The 25447-nt window shown below is 49.4% G+C and overlaps 1 protein-coding gene across 1 annotated transcript in view; it reads left to right on the top strand.

The window, feature by feature from the left end:
• HNRNPUL2 (heterogeneous nuclear ribonucleoprotein U like 2) overlaps positions 1–25447 on the top strand; it is a 225324-nt gene that overhangs the window by 52886 nt on the left and 146991 nt on the right. The window lies entirely within an intron of this gene.

Here is a 25447-nt window from a genome sequence, read left to right as displayed (position 1 = left end):
CATTGGCTTCCCACTGCAGACCGGGCCTGCCCCTGTTACGCTCCAAATGGGATTTTGACTAAATATTTATATTTTTCTCTGCAGTAGTGCCTCCCTCAGGGGCAGCTTTAATAAGTGTATTGGTTGTGGGAGGCATTGCTTGGTGGACGATCTTTCCCACGTGTTTCCGGTGATGTTGGGGAAACGCATTTTTCTTTTTGCTGCATTCCACCGATAGACCTCCTATGGATCCCCCTCCCTTCACCTAACTTTCCAATGTTATACCTGTTCTGATTTTTGGAAGCAAGTGACGCATTATTAAATCCCTTTCCTTGCTAACCTCCACTGTTTTCAGTGCACTAAGCAGTCCCTATGGATATCCGTGAATTTGTGTTTATTTGCATATGTCCAAGACTGGCTGCTGGCTGTGGATTTTTTTCTAGCGTTTCTTTTTAGTCATGCACTATCCTAAGGAGATAGTCACTGCTCCCCAACTGGGAGCCACCACCTTTGGGACTACAGAGGTGAGCCAGCTATGCTTAACATCCCTTAGGGAACAGGGTTACTGGGATCCCTCTGGAGGTGACCTCCCCTTAGGCCACAGGCGAACTTGGAGAGGGGAACAAGTCATCCCCCCCTCTTCCCCTGACTCTTGAACCAATCAGAAGTTTTGCTCTGTGAAACCCAGAGTTCCACAGCACTGAAGTGCCCGATGGAGTTGTGGCCTGTAAGGAAGATAGTATGCCAGACTGTCCTGGCCGGTGGTCTGCGCTGCGTCAGTGCAGCGAGGCTCAGCAGATGACTAACCGGAAAAATCCTGTTAAATTGCACAGATGAGTATCAAGTACCTTGGAGCGCTGCAGTGAAGATCTAAGGTGAAACTGCCAACTCTGCGTGGAGCAAGCAGGACAGAGTCGCCGTCAGCTGCCGATGCAGAGCCGAGTTGATGCAGAGCATAAGTGGTGCTGCGAAAATGGGCCATACCTAGCCTGAGGAGCGCTTTTAGTCAGAAGCAGGTACGCAGTAACTCCTTTGGGCCAGGAGTTGAGGGAACCAGCGGCTCCATTGGGCCGGGCGGTGGGTGGCAAAGCAAGGAATGAGGATGGGGAATGAAGCAACCTGCACCAGAGTGGGGCAGGCGGGGGAACTGAGCAGCCTGCCCAATAGTAGGGTGGCAGGGGAACATAGCAGCCTGCCACAGAGCGGGGCGGTGGCTTGCCTCAGAGTGTGGGGGAGGGAACCAGAAAGTGGAGTGCCCCAGAAGAGAAGGGGCAGGACCCGGACAGAGGCGTGCCCCAGAGTGGGGAAGAGACTGAAAGGACCTCAAGAAGGGTGAACAAAACCGGAGTCCTCCCCTAAGTCACAAGGACTTTGAGAAATCTAGAATGGGAAGAAGGGCGAAGAGACTTGTTCGGGACAGCCTTCTGTTAGGAAGGATTTTCATTTTGTTAACTTTCCCTCAATAGTTTCCTATGCAGCCCCATTCTTTTTGTTCTGGTTTTATCCAGGCTTAATGTTTTGATGGGAAGAAAAGCCTTAAGCTTCACTTCCCTTTTTAAAATTTTAATTGTCCTTTTTATAACGCGATTAATCCCATAATTTGGTTTCGAAGCGCGGGGTCGGGATTCAAACCAGTTTTGTCTTGCTGCCAAGTAACTAAAAGTAGTCCCTTTTTAATTCTTGTACTTTTAGCACATAGCACCGAACAGTGCAGCACAACCGAGATGCTTTAGTATCTCCCTAGTCTTTTACCCTTGAGATTTTTTTGTTACTTTTATGTGCCTAAAGACAAGCTGGTGGCAACGTGTGGACACCAACGTGTTGAGCGTCAAGTATAACCTGTGACAAATCTCTAGGTGGGGCACATGGAGAGTCGGGTCACTGGGCCCAGCGCCCATGTCGTCCCTGCTAGTATTAACGTTGTCACTGCCCCCCCCCATGCCCCTTTCTTCAGGTCATGAGGAGTCGGTCTCAGACTGAGGTCCGGCATCCTCTTCTCTGGGGTCTTCACTATTGGCTTGACCAAAGACACTCTCCTGGCCGCGGAAGGTATTATGGCTGTCGCACCTTGGTCGGGGTCCGCCCCTTTTGCCTTCGAAGGGAGGCCACCTCGATCAAGGGGGGATGCTTTGGCCTGGACCTCAACAGGCAGGTCAGCAATCTTGGCTTTCCACTTCACGGGCGGTTCTGACACCTTAACCTTTTCCCGCAGCTTCCCAGGCGTAGCAGACTTCCTCTTGGACCAAGAGCTGGAGCAGTGGCTGGAAATTGAGGCAGATGGAGACGATAAACGCACCCTGACCATCCCGGGAGCGGTGACCCCAACTTAAGCGACTATTGGTGCTTGGCCTTGTGTTGGGACCCCACGGATGGGGCACCCTAAAAGGACATGGAAGCCCGCTCAGGTTGGCTGGATCTGGATGAGGCATGCCCCTGAGATACACCCGGGGTAGACTCCCTGGCCTGGAGCCATGCCGCCAATTGGACGTTTTGATCCTTCATGGTGTGTTTAAAGAAACCACAACAGATCTCACAATCTTCTTTATGCGCCGGGTGTAGACAATACAGGCACTGGAAATGCTTGTCATCCGAATAAACATTCCGCAGCTAGTGCACAGCTGGAAGAGGGAAGCTCCATCCTTCTCCTGCGACATGATCTGGCGCGGTGTAGGCCTGAGGAACTTCTTGAAGCTTCCAAGAAGCACACTCAATGATTTCTGCCCTTGAGGGGTGTTCGGTAAAACTGCATGCAGCACCCTCTGGGACCACCACACACAAATTGGACTACAGGTGTAAGCAAAAACCAACCTTTGGTATAAGTCTGTACCACACACTTTTTGGTAGAGAGCTGAGCAGCCAGGCTTATCCCAAGAGGGAATGTGAGCAGTAGTTGAAGTTACATAGAAGTATCACAATCACACTTACACTCAAGGTTTCTTGGTAAAAAATACATTTATTTACACAATCATTTGGAAAACATTCACTAGTAGAAATCAACTTAATATGAAGCAGTAACAAACTCTTAAATTGTAGGGACAGTTTGCGCTCCCCTAAAAAAGGAGCCAAATGGCACTTCAATTACTTTCAATGAGGATAGAAAGACATATGTTTGTACAATGGATTTGAAAACACTTCTGTTAGGCAGTGCAAAGGTTCAGTGTACCAGGAGGGTCCGTTCAATTCAATAGGCCAGGCCAAAGTCAATAGTCTAGTGTTCTTGGATAGGACAGATCAGTTCTGGTAACAAATGGAGAAGTCTTTGTAAAAGTTCTCAGAAGTAGTTTAGACGAAAAAGAATGATATGCTGGGTCACAAGCTGATTAGGCCTGCAAGTTGGGGAAAGTTTCACAAACTTTCACCGCAAGAGTTAGGATCTCTCAACTGGATGGCACAGTACCTTAATGTGAAGCAAAAAGATGCAGCTGAAGGTGTTGGTTCCTGGCAGTTCCTGCAGCTCACTCTGTTCCTGAGCCTCAGTCATGGGGACACGACTGAGGATGTCCGGGGACCCCTGCACTGCACGGGGATCATCGTTGGAGCAAACAAAATGGAGTCACTTTGGTTCAAGTAGCCGTTACTTCAAGACACAAACTGGTTTCCCTCTCCCTGGCTAAACCTTAACCAGCATTGAGAATGGTATCTAGGTGTCTTCTGAGCCGATTGGTCCCACCAACTCAAAGGGAGGAGCTTCTCTGTCTAATGGAGTTCTGGCGATTCGGGTGTGCAGCAGGGCTTCACGGGGCAAACCAACGGTCCAGTGGTTGCAGCAGCCGTTCTCTTCCAGCTCGTCTTGAGTTCTTTTGTTCCAGTGGTTGACTCTGCCTTCCAGTCCTGGAGACTCGCCTTTTAAACAGTTTTCTCCGGGCAGGCAGTCAGCCAGCCAATCATGCCAGAGTGCATTTGGGTTTCCTAGGAGACTAAGCACCGCGAGTTTCGGGCACCTCCCTCACTTCCAGCCCACCCCAGACACTCAGACGCCAAGAGCGGACTTCAGTCCTGAAGCCCGTCAAAGGCGTCACGAACAAAGGGACCAAACCTGGTTTGGCACTTAGTTAAACACCGGAAGGACCTTTCCACAACGGAGAAGAAAGATGACCAGAGTCTGTTTTTACAGAGGGATCTTGGGCGCCATATTGAAAAACATGGCAGCCCCAATTTTTAGCTACCAGTGTTCGCGGTCGGGGTAAAATCATGGTAGTTCGTTGTAAAACCACTGCCACCAGCCATTTCAATAGGAAAGAGTAGTATTTGACTGCTACAAGAGTGTTTAGACACGGGATACTATGTAACCCCTCCAGCACTGCATTGTTAGATGGTGTGTGCTGGCTCTATGAATTTGGAAAAGACTAGTAAAGTCAATTTCACTTTACATTCACTGGGAAACCGTAGTTTATCCAAGAGAAGATATTTAAACATTTGGGAAGTCTAAAAAGACATCCCTGTGTCGCTGCACTGATGGTGCTGTCTAACACACATGAAAAGATGCCTGTGGAGTGATCTTAAAAGTCCAAAGTCAAAGAACACAAATGTAAAGCAAGCATCAAAATACATGATCGTGGGGAAAAAAGGCCACTTTCCAGGTAAAAAAAGTCCTCAAAAATCCTGCAAAGTTACTGGGGGTCTCTAAGGTGAAGGGAATTGGCACATTTATGAGAATTCTCTCTTACAATGGGCGATGAAAGATGCCGAAAAAACGGGTCCGCGTTAATTGGAACAAGCGATAGAGCACACAGGCTTGATTGAACGAAAAAATAGAAATTTCCTATTACAACAGCAAAAAACGCAGAGAAGTTCAAAGAGCAAAACACAAGGACTCCCAAAAGTTGACTCTGCGGTAAAAATCTGAAGATGGCTGCCAGAGGAGGGGCTTAGGTAGTGGGCAGTCATTGGCTGTGGGCAGTATGACCCAGAGCTCAGTGATTGGTTTATAGGAGAAAGACGGTTTAGAAACCAAACTGAAAGTTTTATCTTTTACAGAGGATCCCAGCCTGGCGACAGGTAATATTCATGAGCATGAATCCATGCCAGGCCCATGCTGGAGAACAGTTACAGGTAAGTAACTTCCTTCTCCATCGGCCTCTGTCTCCAGCTACCGCTCCCAGTTTTTCGTCGGAAGAGGATGCCGCCTACCCAAGGGAAGCTGCGGGAGAGACCGGAGAAGGCCAAGCCATGGGACAAGGTGGCCAACCTGCCTGTGAAGGCCTAGGTGATCCAGGCTAAATCATCATCTACTATCAAACAGGTGGCGGCCGCCCTTTCAAAGGTGAAATGGGCTGACCCGGCCCAGGAGGGCCCTGACGGCGGCCAGAGTGGCTCTTCTTCCCAGGTGGGAGGCTTTGAACAAACCAGTGGAAAATACACCAGAAAAGAGGATGCCGTCCCTAAGCCCGAGACCGCCCCCTCGGGACACAAAATAGGGGGTGGGGGCTGGAGCTAATCCTGGGCACGGATATTTCGTCTTCCGGCGAAGAGGGCATGGTTTCTGTCCACACGGTCCAGGAGGACGTTTGGGACGACAGGAACGTCGGAGGAGGTAGTCGCCGGAGGGGGTGCCTACGGCAAGTACGCCAGTGAGAACAACAATGTAGGTGCTGGGCCCAGCAAACCTACTCCCCTGGCACCTCCCAGAGTGTCACAAGACATTCTTGCGACTCTCCACACGCTGGTGTCTGGGATACTGAAAAGCATGGCGACGGCACCACAGGTCATCGGCCCCGTTGACGCTGGGCCCACCACTGCCGAAGAGGAAGCAGCAGAGGAAGCAGCACACCCTACGCCGCCTTTCCAGCTGCTGCAACAGCACCGTCCGTCCTTTCGCACCTTAGGAGGGAAGCTGGGCAGATCATCGAAAGGTTTCAGAGGAGGGTCGTCCTCGTACAGCCAACCATCCCTTTCCACGACCCAGGAGTCTTACAGGTGTCGTTCCAAGGCCTACAGAGGTGGCCACCGTCGTCAACGCTCCCATGTTTAAAAAGGGGGCGACAGAGCTAGTTCCAAAGCGGCTCTGGGGCTCTGGAGTTTACTCCAGATACTACTTAGTAAGAAAGAAGACCAGGGGCTGGTGGCCCATTCTCGATCTACGACTCAAGTGCATCTTGTCCCAAAAAGTAAGGATGGTCACGCTGCAACATGTACTCGGCAAACTGGAAGAGGGAGACTTCCCGTCGTCGCTGGATCTAGAGGACGCTACTTCCACGTCCCCATTCACGCTAAACATTGCAAGTTCCTGCGCTTGTCATACAGGGGATGAACTACCAGTTCAAGGCTCTCCCTTTCGGACTGAAGTCAGCACCCAGTCTTTACGAAGTGCCTGGCGCCGGTGGCGGCCCGTCTGCGCCTTCAGGGAACACCTGTGTACCCCTGTCTCATACGGGCCAAGTCAAAGGACAGCCGTCGAACACACAGAGAGGACCGTCCGGCTGCTGACAGATCTGGGATTCTCAGTGAACTATGCAAAATCCTACTTGACTCCATCGCGGAACGTGCTGTTCCTGGGATCCAGGGTCCACACAGTATCCTACTTGGCGGCTCCTTCACCACGGTTAGGACCATCAAGTTGCTGCTCGCCATGATGTCCTCATACCTGGTCTGGCTCTGCAGGTTGCGGATGCGACCGCTCCAGGAATTCCTGGACTCGCGTTGGGTCCAGGTGTCGGGAAGCTTCGAGGACCGGATCGGGCTCGACGAAGAGTTGCACCGAGCGATACGATGGTGGGGCGTGCGCTCCAACATCGACAGACTTTCAGAGCCCTCCATACCAGGAGATGGTCACAACAGACGCTTCCCTGGAAGGGGTGGGGAGCACACACCGGGCATCTCCATGCCAGAGGCCTGTGTCTGCCAGAGAAGGCTCTACACATCAACGTCCTGGAACTAAAGGCCTGTTTTGGGCCGAAGTCCTTTCCATCCCTCAAGGGCAAGTTGGTGAGGGTCTTTACGGACAATGCCACCACAATGTTTTATATCCTGAAGCGGGGGGGGCACCAGATCCCCGGTGCTCTCCAGAGAGGCGTGGGAGTTGTGGCACTGGGCTGTCACCCAAGGTAGGTTCCTCATTCCTTTCCACCTGGCGAGAGTCAAAAACAGTGGCCGACTCCCTCAGCAGGGAGCTGCGCTCTTGCCACCAGTGGGAGCTTTGGCAGGATCAAGTGGACAACCTCTTACTCAGGCGGGGCAGTAACCAGATCGATCTTTTTGCGACTGTTACGAACACCAAGTGCCAGAGGTTTGCCAGCAGCAGGTTTCCCCAGCCGAGGAGCATGGGGGACACATTCTCCTTCCCCTGGGAAGGCCTGTTCCTGTACGCCACCCCCGCTCCTCCACACACCCGTTGCAGCTGCTACTAAGAGTCATCAGTCAACTCAGACAGTGCCGGTGCCGGATGATCCTCGTCTCATCAGCGTGGCCGAGGCAAATCGGGTACCTGGACCTTCTCGGCATGTCTGCGTCCCCTCTGTCAAGCTACCAGTAGTTGCGGATCTTCCCGGCACTCCTGCACCACAACCCAGGATCGCTGAACCTGAAGTGCTGGCTCCTGCAGCATTAGAGTTTGGGGGTTACGATCTGACTGCAGGGAGGTCCTTGCCAAGGGCAGGGAGTCGTCGACTCTGAAGTGTTACAGACACAAATGGAAGCATTTCGCGACTTGGTGCCGTTTGCAGAAGATGAACTCTGAGGGTCACGGCCACCCAGGTCTTTCCGTACTTGTTGTCATTGGCGAAGTCGGGACTGGCGCACACCTCCATCAAGGTGCATCTAGCAGCTATTTCCCGCTACACCAGTGCTATGGGACGGTCTTCTCTTTGGTCACCCGTCTAGTGAAGGACTACTCCATTTCTGCCGGTGAAGGCGCCTTTCCACGGCGTGGGAACTCCAACGTGGTGCTGACTAGGCTCATGGGGGGGGGGGGGCTCTGCCCATTCGAGCCGATGCATTAAGCCCCTCCAGTGGAAAATGTCTTTTCTCATGGCCATCACCTCTGCCAGGAGGGTAGTTGAGATCCAGGCCCTGTTCTGGAAGCGGCCATATCTGACTTTCCACGAGACAAGGGTGGTGCTGCGGACACACCCCTACTTCATGCCAAAGGTTCAGTCGGAATTGCACCTCAACGAACCGTTGGTGTTGCCGGTCGTTTTTTTTAATGTATTTATTTCCCTGACGCCTTCGTTGCCGGCTCAAATGACCTTGCACTCGCTGGATGTGGTGCGTGCTCTGAAGTTCTGTGTGTCACAGTGTTGGGCAAGGTTGTATGCAGCACAAGCCTTGTCCTCTTGGCAATAGTCAACCCAACCTTTGGTATAAGCATTTCTGATGCTTGTTAATCTGCTTAGAATCACATGCTGTGCATATAATCCGACATCCAGTGGTAACCGTGGAGTATTGCATCTCGTCTTTCGGGCACCGAAAGGGGACGTCGGCATAGGCGTGTCTGTAACACTATCCCTATCGTGACGTGTAGTGTACCCAAAATCCCTCACGTGCCGAGGTCCCTCAGATTGGTTTTTTCCACCCAGATAACTGGTCGCCCTATATGTCAAGGCTGATGCTGAAGAATCCTGCAGGAGTGAAGCTGGTCCTCTAAACCCCCTAAGCCTGTCTGCCCAACAATTCTGTAATTATAAAACTACCGGACAGCCAAACCCAAGGGGAAAGGGGAAGTGGATTGAGAGAAAAGAGACAACAAGTCTGGAACTCTCTGGAACTCCTACTGCTGGCACTTCTGTCTGTCTTCGCAGGAAAGCTCTGGTATTAGTTTTTTCAGTAGTGTTCCTAAAATAAAATGCAGTTTTAGAACACCACCTTCTAGTTCAAAACTAATCATGTGATTAATAGATTTAAAATACCTGTAGCCTAAGCTCTGATTGCTGTTAGGCTATTTAATTTCTTTCGTGATAGATGATTAATTGTATGTAATCTGCTGTGACTTGACTCTGGACATTGCTTCTTTATATATATATTTCTGAGGCTTGTGGAATCTGCTTAGATCACATGCTGTGCATAGGCCGACATCTAGTGGAAGCTGCGGAGTATTACAGTTTGTTTTTCGAAAGTCGAAAATGGGCGTCGACACAGGCGTGCCAGTAATACTATCCCTAGTGTGACGTCCACTGTACCCAAGATCCCTCACGCGTGTAGGATCCTCAGATTGTTTTTTTCCGCCATACTGGTCGGAAGCATCTTGCGGAGTTCCCTGGCCTTAGCCATACTTTTGCTGTTATTATAATTTTAATTCTTATTCATTCCCTTCCCCACCCCAACGTCGACCCTCAACCTCGACGACGGCTGGAGAAGTCATCGACCGTCGACTGCTGCACGACGGATCTGGGCCTCGGTAGGCCGCTGGCCTCGGCCCGGGCCTAGTAGGCCGCTGGCCTCGGCCCTTACAAGTAGGGAGAGTGGGGGGTGGTACATACTCTTCACTCTTGATATATAGTTACATTTATATATATTCCTACACTTAGCAGCCCGCTGCCTTAAGGTGCGTATGGAGGGTACCCCTTTTCAATTCTGCCCCAAGTGCAATCGCAAATACCCTTGGGTCGACAGGCACGCCACGTGCAATCTCTGCTTGCCGAGGGATCACCCCGAAGCGAACTGCAGAGCGTGTAGTAGGTTTAAACCTAAGACACTTAAGGACCGTTCGACAAAGCGTTGGGCCCACCACGCCAGGCAGGAGGCCATGGCAGCGGAGGGCGCCTTCAGCGATGGCAGCGACGCCGTACTTTCGGACGGCGAGGGCATTACGGCGTCGAAAGACAGCCGACGAGCGCAGGTCCCCGACCTCGGAAGGTCGTCCGGCAAGGCGGCTATGGGGAAGACCCCCGGCGACGCAAGCGCTACACACCTAACACACACTAAACACACTAAGACCAACCGGACCTCGACGACGTCGACTTCCCGGAAAGAGGCACAAAAAGAACGGTCCGACTCGGTGTCCTCTGGGCGCTCTCGATCGAGATCGCCTCACGACGCAAGGCAATCATCCACTCTTGCCAAGAGTGCCTCGCTACACACACTAACGGAAGTTCGATCGTCGGGAGACGAAGACGACTTCCACCCCCAGGCCGCGCTCCAAGATACCGAGACCGCGGTTAACACCAGTGAGGCCCCACGCCCGAAGCACACAGATACCTTTCCAGACCCTCGACGCCAGGCGTCGAAAGTCTCTGGGGCCCCCAAGGGACAGGGAAAACATTTTTCCACGCACGGAGAAGGGGGGAAACAGCGGAAAGCACAGCCTTACACCCCTGTAAAGCCTAAGCAGACAAGCAAACACAAGTCTACCCTTGAAAATAAATCACCTGCTAAAGTAATACCCTGTTCCAGGGAATGGTCCAGTGAAGACATAGACAGGGTTATGTCTAGGATGTCTTCCTTGGCTGATTTTTATGATAAGAACCCAAAACACTTTCTTTCATATAACCCTCAAGGGGCCACACCCTCAGGCTCCTCCGATCCTATCCCGCTAAGTAAAAAGCCCCGGGTCGAAAGACCTGAACCCTTCGAGGTTCAGCCTTACTCCACTCCATATTCTACTCCACTCCCCAGTTATCAGGGACAAGTTTTCCCTGAAGAGGACCAGGAGTTTGCAATTATGGAAGAACAAACCGGGACAGATTACTATGCAGAGGATGAGGACCTGGAGGAGGGAGAAGATGAGCAGGAAATTTACAGAGTAGATTCCCCAGTACAAAGCGAAGCCCCAGTTACTGACTCTCCAGTTGATAACCAGCCCCTCCTTAACGAGGTTCTCGCTCGAGCAGCGGAACACTTCCACATCGACACCCACGGTGTACAGGAGGAAAGGGACTTCGCGGAGGAGTTTGTAGGAGAGAGAAGACCGGTCGCTCAGACCATCCCTATCCTCAAATCCATCCAACGAAGAATAGATCCTTCCCTGGTGAATCCTAACCTCACCAGAGCTGTCAACCCCAGAATTGAAAAGATTTTCCGGGCAGCCCAGTCTGACCCTCTGTATATAAAGGGACATCTTAAACCAGATTCCCTAGTGGTGACCAACACTAGAAAGAGGGCTGGCACGCCCTTATCTTCATCAGAAGCTCCTCCCGACAAGGAGAGCAAAAAACTTTACGGGTTTGGCAGAAAGGTAGCCTCAACGTCCGCCTACCAAGCAAGGATTGCGAATTCCACCACCCTGTTGGCTAGTTACAATTGCCATCAATGGGAAGAAGTCGCGGCGCTCATTGCCTCTGCTCCAGAACCGTTAAAGGGCCAGCTGGCTCGGATCTCGGCAGAGGGGAGAGCCGTGTCTGGTTGCATTTTAAAAGCAACTTTCGACGCCGCTGACAACGCAGGGAGATTGATAGCAGAAGGTACTGTTATCAAGAGACATGCGTGGTTACGGCAGTCGGGATTCAAGACAGAAACCCAGGCTTCTTTAATAGACAAGCCAGTGGAACCCGACCTATTGTTTGGGAAAGCGGTCGAAGACGCACTTAAAAATGCCAAAGATGAATATGAGACTCTCAAATCCCTTGGCCAGCTTACCAACAAACCCCCTAACCAGAGGGGGAACAATAATTTTCGTCGCCCACGCGGCCAAAATTCACAAAGAGGCAACTATGCCCAGGGACAAGGTACACAATGGAATAACAACCAGCAGTCTACCCAGAGTTACGGCAGGGGTAACAAGAGAGGTCGTGGAAGAGGCAGAGGCAGCCCCAACAAGGGCGGTGGCACGCCTCCACCAAAACAGTGACGCTCAGTTCAGGGTCCCTTGCCACGCAACCCCAGTAGGGGGACGCATTTCCACCTTCACCCAGGCTTGGGAAGGGATCACCTCAGACAGATGGGTGCTGTCAACAGTATCCGCAGGATATTGTATAGAACTACTGCAGCGTCCCCGGAATCATCCTCCACGACAAAGAGTGCACTCCCTAGAGCATCAAATGATCCTTCTCGAGGAGATCGCCATTCTGCTAGAAAAGGACGCGATAGAACTCGTCCCAGGACACCAGGTAAACAAGGGTATCTATTCAACTTACTTCCTTGTGCCAAAGAAAGATTTGACAATGCGCCCAGTATTGGACTTACGGCCTGCCAACAAATATGTCAAGCCCCAAAAATTCCGTATGACCACGCTACAAGAGGTAATCCCCCTCCTAAAAAAGGGGGATTACATGGCAACCTTGGATATGAAAGATGCTTATTTTCATATTTCCATGCTCCCAGCGCACAAAAAGTACTTGCGCTTCAAGGTGGACAGTCGCCACTACCAATTCAAGGTACTGCCCTTCGGGATAGCTTCAGCACCAAGGGTATTCACCAAGGTACTGGCGGTGGCGGCTGCACACCTACGCAGGGAAGCAATCCCGGTGTACCCTTATCTGGACGACTGGCTCATAACGGGGGAAACCCCAGGAATTTGCAGGTCAAACATTCAGAGGACTATCGACCTCCTCCACGAATTAGGCTTCTCCATCAACGAGAAAAAGTCAAGTCTGGTGCCAAGCACCTCAAAACAGTTTCTAGGAGCTATCCTAGATACTCAGAAAGGATTGACCTTCCCTTCGGAAGAGAGAATTCGGAATATACTTCTGCAAATTCCGCATTATCAGTCAGGTCAACAGATAACAGTACGCAAAGCTATGCGGTTACTGGGCATGATGGCGTCATGCATTTACCTGGTCCCCCACGCGCGTCTGCGCATGCGTCCCATGCAGGAATGGTTGGCGAAACAGTGGTCTCAGGCAAGTGGTCATTGGGACGATCTAGTGGTCGTTTCGCCAACACTCGTACAGAGCTTACACTGGTGGACAAGAGAGAATCTCGCAAAGGGGAAACCCTTTTACGATCCCGAAGTACAAGCCGTGGTGACTACAGATGCATGCCTGACTGGGTGGGGAGCTCACCATCTCCACCACACAGCTCAGGGTCTCTGGTCTCACTCAGTAGCCAAGAACCACATCAATCTGCTAGAGCTTCTGGCAGTATTCCGAGCGCTAAGGGCGTTCGAGCCCCATCTACTGAACTTGTCGGTGCAGATCAGGACGGACAGCACGACAGCCATGTTCTATCTGAACAAGCAAGGGGGGACTCGTTCGCCAAATCTGTCCAAGCTTGCCCAGAAAATATGGATATGGGCACTCAGACGGAACATCTTCCTGTCATCGCAACATGTTCCAGGGGAGCTCAATTCCCTAGCGGATGCTCTAAGCAGAGACTCCCTCCCAGAAGAACACGAATGGGTCCTTCACAGAGACGTAGTAAGAAATCTCTTCTCTCAGTGGGGTTTCCCCACTATAGACCTATTCGCCACAAGCGAAAACAAACAATGCCCAGGATTTGCATCCAGGTTCCCCCAGCCGGACTCCCAAGGGAATGCCCTGTGGATGAACTGGTCAGGGATGTTTGCGTACGCTTTTCCACCAACTCCTCTCATCAGGAAGGTGGTGTACAAGATGAACAAGGAATCTATGACGCTCATCCTAGTTGCTCCCATGTGGGCGAGACAACCATGGTTTCCACACCTACGCAGGATGGCGGTGTGCGAACCCATCAGACTCCCAGCCTGGTACAACCTACTGTCCCAGCAACAGGGTCAAACAGTGCATCAGGAACCCAACTCTATGAACCTAGCAGCATGGCTCCTGAAGTCATAGAGTTTGGACATCTCAAATTACCACAGAGGTGTATGGACATTCTAAAGGAGTCCAGGAAACCAAATACAAGGCACTGTTACTTTGATAAGTGGAAAAGATTCGTTATCTGGTGCCAGAATAAACAAATCAACCCGGTTGATTGCACTCCTTCCAACGTTGTGACATACATGCTCCACCTGCTGGATGCAGGGTTGGTTTTTAACTCGCTGAAAGTACACCTGGCAGCCCTCTCGGCTTACACCACATCCCATAACAAGGTCTCGTGGTGGAAAGTACCAGTGGTTAAAGCCTTCATGGAAGGAGTAAAGAGACTTCACCCTCCTATTTCGAACCCACCGCCAGGATGGGACCTCAACGTGGTGCTAGCTAAGCTCATGGGACCCCCATTCGAACCCATGCATAAAAGTAGTCTCAAACACCTGACTTATAAAACGGCCTTCTTAGTAGCCATTACCTCCATAAGAAGGGTCAGTGAAATTCAGGCTCTGTCAGTGCAGGATCCTTTCTTTACTATCCACAAGGACAAACTGGTTTTACGCACACACCCTAGGTTCTCACCTAAATTCATATCCAAGTTCCATGTAAACCAGTCCATCGAGCTTCCGGCTTTCTTCCAGAACCCGCAAAGCTCGGCTGAGGTGAAACTACACACCCTAGATGTGCGTAGGGCGGTCCTATACTATGTAAATAAAACCAGACCGCTAAGGAAAACAGATCAACTGTTTGTCTCCGTAGCTACAGGCAGAGAGGGGGATCGCGTCTCTAAGGGCGCTATCTCGAAGTGGATTATCAACTGTATACAGCTGTGTTACTCTCTTTCTGACAAGACTCTGCCTTTTACGCCAAGGGCCCACTCTACTAGAGGCATTGGTGCCACTCTGGCTTTCATTGCAAATGTTCCCCTCGACACCATTTGCAAAGCGGCTACTTGGAGCTCTATTCACACTTTTACTCAGCATTACTGCATTGACACTCATTCCAAGACAGATACACAAGTGGGACAAGCGGTTCTAAGACACCTGTTTGCTCATGACCCTTCTCACATCCCACCTCCTTCTTCTGGTACTGCTCGCTAATCTATGCACAGCATGTGATCTAAGCAGATTCCACAAGCCTCAGAAGGGATACATTACTCACCGTAATCGTATTTCTGATGCTTGTATCTGCTTAGATTCACATGCGACCCACCCTTCCTCCCCTCCGAGAGAAGGCGCATGATTGCTTGTAGTCTTACCTTTTCTGTCTATCTGCTTGGATTATCTGTACTCACGCTACTCCTCATGCTTCCTCATGTCAGAAAAAATACAATCTGAGGATCCTACACGCGTGAGGGATCTTGGGTACAGTGGACGTCACACTAGGGATAGTATTACTGGCACGCCTGTGTCGACGCCCATTTTCGACTTTCGAAAAACAAACTGTAATACTCCGCAGCTTCCACTAGATGTCGGCCTATGCACAGCATGTGAATCTAAGCAGATACAAGCATCAGAAATACGATTACGGTGAGTAATGTATCCCATATATATATATATATATATATATATATATATATATATATATATATATATTCCTCTTATTCACTCTCGAAAATGTCCTTAAGGATAAATATTAAAAAAAACTAAATATATATATATTTAGAACCTAACTTAAGAAATAAAAACTATACCTTGTACGATCTTTGTTAAAGATGAGATTATGTGCAAATGATGAATTAAATCAGAAGAAATAAACTTCTTAACGTCTGTAATACATCTTCAAAGTTCTCTCGTGTCTATACGCGCTTGTGTTGAAGAAAAAATATTTTCTAAAATGGCCGCGACGCAAAATGACGTCTTTGGGTCCTTTTTTCTAATCGCGCGCTTCCTAATGTTCACTGTACGCGCTCGCGAGTACTACGGACTTGAGAATGCTCTCGTAGAAAAATTACCGAAAAGGTACGCGAGCAAAACCACGCGACTAGCGCTTCAAAAATAAACGAAGAAAAAATTGTATTAGTATTAGCTGTTTAATATTAGTAACGCGACGCTAAAACCGCGCGCATAATCAAAAATTACAGAACCAACAGTTTTCACAAAAGTATTGTTCAATCTTGGTTAAAAACAAACATTAAATTTCACTTGCATTCCGGTAATGAAACTTTCAAAAAATAAAGTCCAAAAGTCACTTAGCTTAGTCTTTTACTGGATAACTGAATACAGCTGCTCAGCATCAATTCAGTGGCAACTGGTTCTCTGGATACAATGCTTCAGAGTTGTTTGAATATAAGATACTTTCTTCAACTGCAGACTTACATTAACTTGAATACTAAGTTCTATGTAAAACTCAATGTTTTCAGTAAACTATCACTAAAGATTTTAAAATATATTATATCTGTAGGAGCTAACAAAAACATGACCTACTCTAATAAAGACTTCAATGAAAGGCAGTTTAGATTTGTAAGCAACATTCTAAATGACATCACAATACTGCCTGCTATTAACTAAACCAATCACTGTTGAGAAGGTGTTCCAACATCTTGGCTTGGGGACATTTCATCTTTCTAATGAAAGTTAGTAAAGGAAAGAAAATGAAATTAACCAAAACAGAAAATGCTCTAGTTTCTAAACAGAATGTATTTAATATTTTAACCCCTGAAATAATATTTGCAACATCCTCTTCTCCTAGGAATCTTGCTAATGTGAGATATAGAATGTGAAAACCTGACACTATAGCAGAGCTCTTACAGAAGAGACATTGTTTATCTTATACCGTTAAGTCACTTCGGTCACAAGAATATCTTCGACGAAGACTGCGGGGGATTCGTGTACGGCGGTGGATTTCGGTGCTTAAAATCTGGCTGCCGGACTTTCCACGTGGTCGGGCCCTCTGGCCGACCTTTACAGCAGAGAGAGTGGGGTCAGGGGGTGGCCATATTTTTGGTATGTCTTTCCTCCTTTCCCCTCTTGGTCTGGTCTTCTCCTTGCGAAGGACTCCTTTTAGATTCTGCCCTAGGTCTAGGGTCAGATATCCTTTGAAGGACGAACACAGGACGTGCAACGCCTGTCTCCCCTTAGATCACGACGTGCGGCCTGCAAACTCCTTCGGCCTAAGACCCTTAAGGAGCGCCGTGTAAAGCGGTGGGCCGCGTACGGTATGTTGTGGGTGGAACCCCCACCGCCACACCCGCTGAGAGTGACGGGGGCACCTCAGATGACCAAACATCCGTTGCGGATGTGATAGACCTCGAGGTGGACACTTCTAGGTCCGCCACGCCCGTCCCCGACCCTTTAAGGCCTGACTCTGGTCTCGCTTCAGGGACAACACAAAAGCATCTCACTAAGCATACAACCCCTACACCGGTTTCGATGTCCTCGTCGAAGGAGGAGAGAGCGCCAACAAGGCAGTAAAATTTCGACAGTTTCCTCGGGTCACGCAGATCCAAGTCTTCACCGCATCTGCAGCAGTGTCTTGCGACTGGGCAATCAAAAACAAGGGCGCTACTCCAAAAACTTCACACGGCGAAGCGCGGAAATCTGACGCTGCGACGGACCCGAAAGCTACGACTAGGCTTCTAGTCCAAAAACCGACCGCTAGGCCCCCTAACGCTACGAAGGTAATACACCTACCGATAGACCATCGGAGTAATTATCTCGCGCCGATTTAGCGATTATCGAAGACCGCATCCAGAGGATTACGGCGGTGGGACTTATCCCGGTTCCGCTAAAAATTATGGGGCAAGCCGCGGGAAAATCTTCGGATGCAGTTTGGGACCCCCGATTCTCGCGATACTTATGAAGATAGCCAAGAGCCTTTTTTCCGACACCCTAAGAGGCACTTTTTTGGCGCCGTAAAGCAGAAAGACAACATTTTTCCACCCTTGGGCCCGCCTGGGTCCTCCAAATGGACTAGAAAGAAATTCAAAGGGTGTATGGATCGGCTGGAGAGAATTATCAGGTTTTCTGAGCATCCATCCCTGATAAGTTCTCGTGGAGAGCCTAACCCTCAATTTTCTTCTCATTTTCAAGATCAGCCTTCAATCCCCGTCCAGCAGGAAGACATTGTCCACATGGACACCTATAGGGACATTTACAATGAAGAGGAAGAAGCTTAATTTCTGCAGAATTATGAAGAGGAACAGCAAGGTGCCACATACAATTGGGAAGAAACCCAGCAGGAGGGAACAGACCCATGGACACTGCCACATCAAGATCAGGACACTGATGTATTGTCTGGATTCCCCTCAGTCTACCCCGGCTCGCCAGGCCTCACCTGTAGATGACCAGATGGCCTTCAACTCTATGTTGAAAAAGGCAGCTGAACACTTTCAGATCTCTACTCAAGAGGCTGTGCCTGAGCAGGATTTTGTAGAGGATATCCTTAAGGAGAAGCCTCCATCAAGCCATTCCCCTCCTTAATTCCATCAAGAGAAGGTTGGCTCCCTCCTTGATATCACCAGGTCAAACCCGGGCTGTGAACCCAAGAGTGGAAAAATATAGTTTCAGCCGTCTCCTTCCGACCCTCTATACATTAGAGGGCATGCCATCCCTGACTTCTCTGGTGGTGACTACCATCCGAAAAAGGGCAGGGGTACCCCTTGCCACTGGGGAGGCACCTCCGGACAAGGAATCCAAGAGGCTGTATGCTCTCAGCAAACTAGTCACCTTGGCTGCCGCATACACTACGCAGATAGCAAATAATACCACACTATTGGCAAGTTATGCTGACGCTCAGTGGAACCTGCTCCAGGAAGGCCTCCAAGAGGTTCCAGAACCCGTCAAATACAAGCTTCGCTCTATTGTAGTCGAAGGAAGTGAACCAGAATGTGATTAAAAACACCCTGGACACGGCTGAAACAGCAGGCAGATCTCTGGCCCAAGGGACCCTACACAAAAGTCGTGCTTGGCTGCGTACTTTAGGGTTTAAACCCGAAAACGCAGGACTCTCTCCAATAAGCCTATTGAGGAAGCTAACCTCTTCAGGAAAGCGGTTAATGCCTTGGAAACAGCCAAGAAAGAGCATGAGACTCAGATCACACAAAAAACCTCCCCCCAGGTAATAACTCTCGGCGGTCCTTTTGAGGGCAGTCTCGTGCAGGTCAAAACAACTATGGCACAGGGAATTTCAACACAGGACAAACTTCAGGAAGCCCTGCATACTACCCTTCAAGGGGTCAGCGGCAGAGGCCCCAATCCTAGAGGAGCCGCAGCCTCTGGTCAGAAATGACCGTCTAATCCAGGTCCCCTCCCATGTCACCCCGGTCGGGGGGCTATTAACATCTTTCCTCACAACATGGGAGGGGAATAACTTCAGACCAGTGGGTCATAAAGACTGTCACCCACGGGTACTGCGTGGAATTAGCCCAACCTCCACAATTCAGACCGCCGCGCTCACATCGCCTTTTACCGGACCATCTGGAGATCATGAATCAAGAGGTGGTGGAAGCGCTGCTGTGAAAGGACGCCATAGAAGCCGTCCCTATTCTTCAGGTAAACAAGGGTATTTATTCAGTGTACTTCCTTGTACCCAAAAAGGACCTCACCATGCGCCTTGTTCTAGACCTGCGCCCAGCGAACAAGTTCATAAAACCCCATACGTTTTGCATGGTAATACTACAGGAGGTGATCCCACTGCTGAAACCGGGGGGGGGGTGGGGTGGGGAGACTACATGGCAACATTGGACATGAAAGATGCATACTTTCATATTTCAATGTTGCCGGCGCACAGGAAATATCTAAGGTTCATGATAGAGGACAGGCATTACCAATTCAAGGTACTCCCCTTCGGCATCGCCTCGGCGCCAAGGGTGTTTACCAAGGTCCTGGCAGTGGCAGCAGCAAACCTGCGCAGACTATCCGTCCCAGTTTACCCTACCTCGACGACTGGCTCATCACAGGGGACTCGTACAACACATGTTTTTCGAACATCCAAAAAACAGTAGATCTTCTCTTCAATCTGGGTTCCTCAATCAACGGGAAGAAATCCAGCCTAGTCCCCAGTCAAACAAAACAATTTCTGGGAGCTCTAATTCGGACGGAAGACAGTCTCGTCTTCCCCTCCAACGAGAGGGTTCAGAACATGCTTTTTCAGATTCCTCAATATGTAGCCAGTCGGGACGTGACGGTGCGCAAGGCCATGCGCTTGCTAGGAATTATGGCGTTGTGCATATACTTGGTTCCCCACGCGCGGCTGTGCATGCGTCTCATGCAAGAGTGGCTCAACAGCCAGTGGTGTCAGGCCAGCGGACAATGGGAAGATCTGGTAGTTGTCTCGCGAGCCCTCGTTCTCTCTCTGCAGTGGTGGTCAAGTGAAAACCTCTTGAAGGGGAAAACCTTCACTACCCCTGCAGTGGAAGCCACTCTCATGACGGACGCATCTCTCACGGGGTGGGGGGGCTCACCTGCTTCAGCAGACAGCACATGAAGTGTGGTCCCCTCAAGCAGCATCCAACCATATAAATTTACTGGAGCTATTAGCGGTGTTCAACCAACCATATATATTTACTGGAGCTATTAGCGGTGTCTCAGCACTAAAGGCCTTTCAGATGCAGCTACAAGTGAAGACAGTGCTGATTCTAACGGACAGCACTACAGCCATGTATTACCTGAACAAACGGGGACCCCCACTCTCCAGGGCTATCCAAGCTGTCCCAAAACATTTAGATATGGGCTCTCAGACACAAGATGTTTCTTTTGTCCCAACATGTTCCAGGGGAACTCGATCTTCTGGCAGATGTGCTCAGCAGAGATTTTCCTCTTCCTAAAGAATACGAATGGCGTCTGCACGAAGACATTGTGTCCGTCTTCGCAGAATGGGGCTTCCCAGAGATCAACCTGTTCGCAACTCAGGAGAACGCCCAATGCCAAGACTACGCCTCCAGGTAACCCCAGAACCGCTCCAAGGGGAACGGTCTCTGGATAACATGGTCAGGGAAATGTGTCTACTCTTTTCCCCCCCGACTGCCCTTCTCAACAAGATAGCGCACAAGATGCACCAGGAACCAGTTACCATGATACTGGTGGCCCCGCCAACCCTGGTTCGCTCATCTGATGGAAATGTCCCTCTCCCCACCGGTGAAACTACCCTGCCCGTACAACATGTCTCAGGGGGGGAAGACCCTACACCCATGCCCACAAACTCTGAATTTAGCAGCTTGGCTCCTGAGGTCCTAGAGCTTGGACACCTGCAGCTCCCTCGGAGGTGCATGGACATACTCCGGGAAGCTAGGAAACCAAACACACGTTATTGCTATGCCAGCAAATGGAAACTTTTTGTCATTTGATGTAATTCCAAGGGTGTCGATCCCATCGATTGCTCACCCACACACATTGTGCTGTACTAAACCCATCTGTTGGACACTGGGTTAGTCTTCAATTCCCTAAAGGTTCATCTGGCTGCACAGCCTACACCACCTCACAACAAGAAGTGTTGTGGTGGAAGATACCAGTGATTAAGGCCTTTATGGAAGGGGTTAAGAGGATTTATCCTTCCATTTCTCACCCAGCTCCTGGGTGGGACCTAAATGTGGTTTTGACCAGGCTCTTGGGAGCTCCCTTTGAGCTTATGCATAAAGCAAGTCTAAAAGACCTAACTTATAAAACGGCCTTCCTAGTGGCTATCTCTTCGATCAGAAAGGTTAGCGAACTACAGGCACTTTCTGTTCTAGTCCCCTTTGTTACAGTCCACAGGGATAAGGTAGTTGTGCGCACGCACCCCAGATTTGCGCCTTAATTCATATTGAAGTTCCATGTAAACCAGTCGATTTAACTACCTACCTTTTTCCAGAATCCCACTAGCATGGCCGAGGCCTACACACACTAGATGTGCGCAGGGCAGTCATGTTCTACAACTAAACCACTGAGGAAAACAAACCAATTTTTTTGTTTCAGTGGCAGCTGGTAGAGAAGGGGATCCTGTCTCTAAATCGGCTATCTCAAGGTGGATTGTCAAATGCATCACACTGTTATGCTCTTGGTAAGAGAACTGCCCTTCAAGCCTGAAGCACTGTAACGCTCACCTGATTACCTTAGAGGCGCCGGTCTTGACTGGGCGTATACCGTATCTTCAAAGGTGATGTGTAACACACGGCTGGTTCTTTGGGCTGGACCTCTGTGCACTGTATGTCTGACTCGAAGGGTAAGATGTCTGCAGATAGAAAATATGGGATTAAGGAACTGGGTTATTGAATGTCTCTCTCTTCTTCCCTTTCTCTTCTCCTGTAGAACCCCAAAGGTTAACGCTCTCACCTTAGGTAAGTGAACGCTGTGCTCTCCATCTGCCTCGGGGCAGGGTGCTGTAACCAGTTTCTTCACTGGATAAGGGGAGCAGGCCTCTTGACTTCAGAGGACTGCTGTCCGTCGTTTACTGCACGAACGGTAAGTTTCGAGTAATTCTAATGTCTTTAAAGTCTTTAGTAATGATGTTTCTTGTTTTGCAGGGTTCCGGCGATGGCGGATGACGGGCTGAAGTGAGTTGAAGATGGAGCCCGTGTGATGAATAGAAGCGCCTGGAAGCGCGTAAGTAAGCGCTTGTTGCCTGCTTCACGATGCGCTCGAACTGTCTTTTTATTTTGCAGGTACAAGTTCGGAGCGGCTGCAGGGTGCCGGAATACCCACTGGGTTAGATGTGGAAAGGAGTAATGGCACGTGAGTATTAAAGTTCCCCAATGTCTTTAAACGCACCTTGTTTTGTCTTTCAGATGCGGGATGCAGCGCCAAAGGCCTCCGGAGCGTGCAAAGAGTTGGTAAGCCTTTGTCTTTCAGATGCCGGAATGCAGCGCGAGGCGTTGGTGACCGCCGATGGACCAGGTAAGTGAAGAGCTGTCACTGAAGACCGTAATGCTAACCTGTTCTTTCTTGTCTTTATAGGTGTTGCTGAAGACTGGATTCAGGATGGTAAGCCTTTTTCCTTAGGCCCAGGATCAGATGCAGAAGACACGATGAGCCTTCTGCTGCAGAGGATGCAGAATAACGCAAAGCAAGATTCATCCATCGGGTGTGGTTTAAATAGCCTCCTGTAGTGCTTAGGTGTCTCCTTCCACAGCCACGCCTAGGTAAGAAAAGAGTTCCTGCTTTCCAGAAGAGTTCCAGTGTTCTGAATCTAGGGAGTGGCTCCTGCCCCACCCAACAGGAAAAGTAGTTCCAAACAGAAGAGGATCAGAGGCTCAACTGGCAGGCAAGTAAGCAGCATGGTCTGCTGCAGGTAAGTCCACCCAAGCATTATGAGCCCGGCGCTTCCAGCGCTGGGACTGGGCATATTTATGAGCCTGGTGCCACTGGCGCCAGGACTGGGTCCAAAAGGTCCCAATTGGGACTGGTTGGCACTCGGAACCTGGGTTATGGATCTGCTTCCAAGGGAGTTGGGAAAACCCTGACCTTTTGGAAGCAGAGATCATGACAAGCACACTACTCGGGGCACTGGGGCTTCCATAGCATTCATTGCAAATGTTCCCCTAGAGTCCATTTGCAAAGCGGCAACCTGGAGTTCTGTGTACCCCGTTAAAAACACTATTGCCTAGACACTCCTTCTAGGTCTGATTCTCAGGTGGTACAAGCAGTACTAAGACCTCTTTTTCTCTACTGTTCCTTCTCACAACCCACCTCCAACTCCGGGTACTGCTCGCTAGTCTATGCACAGCATGTGATTCTAAGCAGATTAACAAGCAACAGAAGACGTGCATTACTTACCGTAATAGCATTTCTGATGACTATCTGCTTAGATTCACATGCTACCTCCCTGCTCTGGGTGTTAGGAACATGGACGTCTTACTACTTTCTCTCTTTATGTACTCACTCACTATAGCCTGGGTCTCCCTCATGGCAGAAAAAATACAATCAGAGGGACCTCGGCGCGTGAGGGATTTTGGGTACACTACACGATGGGGATAGTGTTGGACACGCCTATGCCGACGTCCTAGTTCGCTCCCCGAAAGACGAGATGCAATACTCCACGGTTAACACTGGATGTCGTATATGCACAGCATGTGAATCTAAGCAGATACAATCATCAGAAATGCTATCACGGTAAGTAATGCATGTCGTACTATACAAGTGAGCAGCCGGGCTAATCTCAAAAGGGGTCAATGTGAGCTGTAGGGTTGCAACACAGTTTCACAGTGACGAGTATCCAAATAAACTCTTACACTGAAGGATTTTTTTAATTACTTTATTTATGAATTTCAGTCAAAGCAAATAGCAACGAAAAATTGAGCTTGAACGATATACAAGTACAATAACCAATGTGTACAATCAAAAAGAATCGCCATTGTAAATCCATCTTCGCTAAGCAAAAACACAACCAAGCTTAAATACAATTAAGATGCAACTAGATTTAACCAAACAGACTAGACAACACAAAGACAAGACACAACAAAGACAACAAAAACACATCTACACCTCTAGCCTGCCAAAGGCTTCTTGATTAAACAATTATTTATTAATTTAAACAATTATTTATTAATTTAAGTCAGTTGAATAAGCCTTCCTTCGAAGGGAGAATATGTAACGCCAAAATATACTTCAGAAAGTGCATGCTATGTTTCAATAAATCAGATACCATTTGGGTTGGCACACAGACACTTCCTAGACCCTGAGGTGACCTGAATAACTATGACACTGTGGACATTGATAATTTATCACTTGCACATTTAGAGCAATACTGAGTTTGGCGTTAAAAGGAAAAGGTTAGGGAATGCCACCTCCGAGAGGATTTCCAGATGAGCTCCTCTTGGGGTCGATTGGTCTGACCAACCCAAGGAGATAAATCGTCCTTTGCAGGGCTTCCCTAGTCGAGGCGAATTCAGAGCTTCAGCACTGCAGCAGGGCTTCACCGGGCAAACCAATGGTCCAGGAGTTGCAGCAGGCCTCTTCCAAGAAGTTCTTCGGATACCTTCATCGAGTGGTCAACTCTGACTTCCAAGCGAAAGACCCCCGCCTTTTTATGCAGGTTTCTCCCATCATTCGCAGCCTAGCTGTCGCTCACGCAGCAGTCTGACTGTCCTCCAAGGACAGCCAGCGAGCCAATCACCTTTTGGGTGTATTCCTGTAACCAAGGGGATTAAGCACAGAGTTGCAGGCACCTGCCTCACTTCCTGCTCCTGCCAGGCACGCTGGAGCCAGAGGTGGGCTTCACCAGTGAATCTGGCCCAAGACTAACACAGGGACCAAACCTGGTTTGGCTCGCAGAGTAAATCTCAAGAAGGACCTTTCCAACAAGAAATGGGGGTTATGGAGGGAGGAAAGACTGGGGGCCATTTTGACAAAATAAGCACCCATGGGTGCGTTACTGCTGCTGCAATTGCAGCCTGAGGTAGAAACACACAATGGTAGGAAAAAGTAAACCACTGCCACCAGCCATTGATTGTAGAAAGGGTAACATAAAAATGTTTACATAAGAAACTAGACAAAGGGTATACTAAGTAACCCCTCCAGCACCCTATTGTAAGATGGTGTGTACCGGTCTAGAAAGTTACAAAATGTAAGTAAAGTCAATTTCAATTCACTGCTCTTGGAAACAGTAGTTTCACCAAGAGCAGGTACAACCTTGAGGAAATCTAAGCAACTTCCCTGTGGCACTGCACTGAAGGTGCTGTGTGTCACAACGTAAAGATGACTATGAGTTTGTCACACTCATAGTCCAAAGAAACACAGTCCAAATCACAGAAAAATACATGAGAGAGTGGGGGGAAAAGGCCTCCCCCTCTCCAGTATAGAAATTAAGTTCTAAAGTCCAGCAAAAAGAGTTGGGGGGCCAGGGGTCTCTAAGGTAGAAGGGAATTGGCACATTTCTGAGAATTCTCCCTGACAAAAGGACAAGGGAGTGTCAAACTCCTACACTGCTGCTTGTGCTCGCATACACACTGGAGGATA

The sequence above is a fragment of the Ambystoma mexicanum genome, chromosome 2p (genome assembly GCF_040938575.1).
Source record: "Ambystoma mexicanum isolate Mex_15411 chromosome 2p, UKY_AmexF1_1, whole genome shotgun sequence".
Taxonomy (NCBI): Eukaryota; Metazoa; Chordata; class Amphibia; order Caudata; family Ambystomatidae; genus Ambystoma; species Ambystoma mexicanum.
Note: the sequence above shows the minus strand (reverse complement) of the source record. Positions and strands in the feature narration are given on the sequence as shown.